This window comes from Candoia aspera, chromosome 2 (assembly GCF_035149785.1).
Source record: "Candoia aspera isolate rCanAsp1 chromosome 2, rCanAsp1.hap2, whole genome shotgun sequence".
Taxonomy (NCBI): Eukaryota; Metazoa; Chordata; class Lepidosauria; order Squamata; family Boidae; genus Candoia; species Candoia aspera.
Genome location: NC_086154.1, coordinates 248,406,431 through 248,410,348, shown reverse-complemented (window position 1 = coordinate 248,410,348; position 3,918 = coordinate 248,406,431).

Below are 3,918 nucleotides of genomic sequence, written 5' to 3'. Positions count from 1 at the left end.
AGCCCGGGAGAGGGACGGGGACTTTAAGACCGGCGCGGCCCACCAATGGCAGCCGAGCTTCCGTTGCCGCCTCTTGAACTCCTCTTGAACCGAGTTTAACCGAAAGGGCAATTCCGGGCGAGAAACGTGTGACGGAACGCGATGCCTCTCCGTGAGCGCAGCCCGTACTGTCAAGACCGCCTCTGTGCATGTGCAAAGCGTTCCTCTTCCTCTCGTCCCCTGCGAGGGCGCTCCCTCACCCTTCCATCTTGGAAGCCTTCATTCCCCTTCTCGCCATCTTCCTCTCCTCAGCCTCTCTCAGAGGGTGACCTCGCCTTTCCCACCCGCAGCTTCCTTATCTTTTTGCTGCCAATTCTATGGGCTGGTTCAGATTTAAACTGAATTCCCCCCTTCACACAGTCCTTCCCACCTGAGGTGTTAGGAGAAAGGTAAACTGTGTCTTCTGGACCTGGCCAATTTTTCCAGGATGGCCCAAGGGGCGAGGCAGATGGATAAGTGATGCTGCCCCTCCGAACCAAATTGCATCCAACCAGGGGTGTTCACAAGGCATGGTCAGAAAAGTCAAGATGGTAGCTGAGAAGGACCAGCCCAAGACTGTGACAAAAAACAGGTGGAGCTTGGATCACTCCTTCAAGGCCACCATCTTGACTTCTTTGACCATATCCTGCAGACAGCCCTGCATACAACCAAAGGGTAGTCAGCCTGTTTTGCCCCCTGAAGCAGAAAATCCAGGAGCCCCTCTTTGCTCTTCTGGGCAAGAAAAACAACAATACTAGCCAAGGACCCCTACATTCAGCTGCTCGTGACAGTGCCATGATTCTCACAGCAGTTTCCACAGCACAATTTTCCCCCTTGCTCCCCCTGATGGGCATAAGCTCTCCTCAGCTCTGCCAGAATGAAAGGACTATTTTCCCCTTTATTCTGAGGCCTCTCAAGGTGTGAGAAATCTGTTTTGTCACCCATCACCATTTGCGGGTGTGTGTGTGTCAAAAAAGTCAAGATGGCGTCTGTCACTGTTCATCCAAAGCCCCACCCCTTTCTAACACTGTGGCATGTGCAACACAGGTTAGCAAAGGGCGGAGCTTCGATTGCACTGTTGAGCCACCATCTTGACGTTTTGGACCACCGCTGCATCTGGCTGGGGCATGGGAGGAAGTCAGGTGACCGGTAAGTAAGAGAGATGCTGAGAGAGGCGTCTAATAGGTGTGTCAGGCTGATGCTGTCATGTCCTTTCACTCAGGTCCTCCTTCCCTGCCATGCTGTGTTTTGCTCTCTAAATTGCTGGACAAGTCCTTTTCCCTACTGCCTAATTTCCCTGCTATTGGAAACAAAATTACATGGATGTAGGCTTGTTCCCAGGGGTCACACTAAACCTAAAGGTGAGTTCATGTTACTTCTGAATGTGCTCTTAGGGCAGACACAGTTGAGCAAGTGTGGGTTACAGCCTAGACCGCCATCTGGTATTGTGGTTAGTCCTCTGTGGCCCTTGTCAGTTTTGTGCCAGACTGTGATAGTGCAACAATAACATGATGTGATGGATAATAGAAAAAAGAGATCTTTTTTTGTAATCTTAGAGTAACAGATAATTTTGTAATCATACTTATATTTGCTGCTGAGAAAATCAGAAGCTTCTTTCTATTTCTTTTTATTCTTTCTTGCTGCACTTTTGTTTTTTTGTTTTTTCTTCCTCTCTTTCTTTGTTCTATCTTGTATTAGTTTGTGTTAGCTTTTATGTTCTTTTTAAAACTTTTAATAAAATTTATTTTAAAAAAACCAATAACTTGACGAGAGCAGGAACCTCTTCCTGCAACTGCAATTAAGTGACTCCTTCTCCTCTGGGACTCCTACTTGGTTTGTAAAAGAACTTTATTGAAGTCTTGAAGGAAAGGAGTGTGGGAGCAGATGCTTGGCAGAGTCCTGAGGTCCAGCCTGGCCTGCATCCCATTCCTGAGACAAGTCATGATTGTCAGATGTATTTTCCCACTGGCTGGTGGTGACATGCCAAAGAGGGAAGTCTGCAGGACCAGAGGGCTCAGGCACTCACTTTGCTTATCATGGGCTGCAAACACAGAATCTGGGAAGTGATTTGGATGAGAGGCAATAGAAGCAGGATCAGGATTGGCAAGGGGGGTAGCATCTGGCCAGTTTTCTGTCAGCTCAGGGATGGGTGGAGACCACTTCAACTCAGCAGTAGGGAACAGTCTTTGGTGTGTAGAAAGAGCTACACTATATCTGAATGATGACATGAAGACTTTTTCACATGATTTTCCTGTTCCATCCCCAGAACATTACAGGAAGTCGCATCAGTTCTGTTCAAGAGGATAGAATTCCATGTATGTAGGACCGTTTCAGGAGGTGAGGGAACAAGAATACTGAAAAGAAACATGTCTTAATAATAATTTTCATGTTCCCTTTCATTCAATATTGTTGTTGTTTATTCATTCAGTCACTTCCGACTCTTCATGACTCCATGGACCAGCCCATGCCAGAACTTCCTGTCGGTCGTAGCCACCCACAGCTCCCCCAGGGACGAGTCCGTCACCTCTAGAATATCATCCATCCACCTTGCCCTTGGTCGGCCCCTCTTCCTTTTGCCTTCCACTTTCCTCAGCATCAGCATCCTCTCCAGGGTGTCCTGTCTTCTCATTATGTGGCCAAAGTACTTCAGTTTTGCCTTTAATATCATTTCCTCAAGTGTGCAGTCTGGCTTTATTTCCTGGAGCATGGACTGGTTTGATCTTCTTGCAGTCCAAGGCACTCTCAGAATTTTCCTCCAACACCACAATTCAAAAGCATTGATCTTCCTTCACTCAGCCTTCCTTATGGTCCAGGTCTCGCAGCCATATGTTACTACAGGGAACACCATTGCTTTAACTATGCGGACCTTTGTTGGCAGCGTGATATCTCTGCTCTTAACTATTTTATTGAGATTTGTCATTGCTCTTCTCCCAAGGATTAAGCGTCTTCTGATTTCCTGACTGCAGTCAGCATCCGCAGTAATCTTCGTACCTAGGAATACAAAGTTTTTCACTGCTTCTACATTTTCTCCCTCTATTTGCCAGTTATCAATCAAGCTGGTTGCCATAATCTTGGTTTTTTTGAGGTTTAGCTGCAAGCCAGCTTTTGCACTTTCTTCTTTCACCTTCATCATAAGGCTCCTCAGTTCCTCTTCGCTTTCAGCCATCAAAGTGGTATCATCTGCATATCTGAGATTGTTAATGTTTCTTCCAGCAATTTTAACTCCAGCCTTGGATTCCTCAAGCCCAGCATGTCGCATGATGTGTTCTGCGTACAAATTGAATAGGTAGGGTGAGAGTACACAGCCCTGCCGTACTCCTTTCCCAATCTTAAACCAGTCCGTTGTTCCGTGGTCTGTTCTTACTGTTGCTACTTGGTCGTTATACAGATTCTTCAGGAGGCAGACAAGATGACTTGGTATCCCCATACCACTAAGAACTTGCCACAATTTGTTCTGGTCCACACAGTCAAAGGCTTTAGAATAGTCAATAAAACAGAAATAGATGTTTTTCTGAAACTCCCTGGCTTTTTCTGTTATCCAGCAGATATTGGCAACTTGGTCCCTAGTTCCTCTGCCTTTTCTAAACCCAGCTTGTACATCTGGCAATTCTCACTCCATGAACTGCTGAAGTCTACCTTGCAGGATCTTGAGCATTACCTTACTGGCATGTGAAATGAGTGCCACTGTTTGATAGTTTGAACATTCTTTAGTGTTTCCCTTTTTTGGTATGGGGATATAAGTTGATTCTTTCCAATCTGATGGCCATTCTTGTGTTTTCCAAATTTGCTGGCATATAGCATGCATTACCTTGACAGCATCATTTTGCAAGATTTTGAACAGTTCAGCTGGGATGCCGTCGTCTCCTGCTGCCTTGTTATTAGCAATGCTTCTTAAGGCCC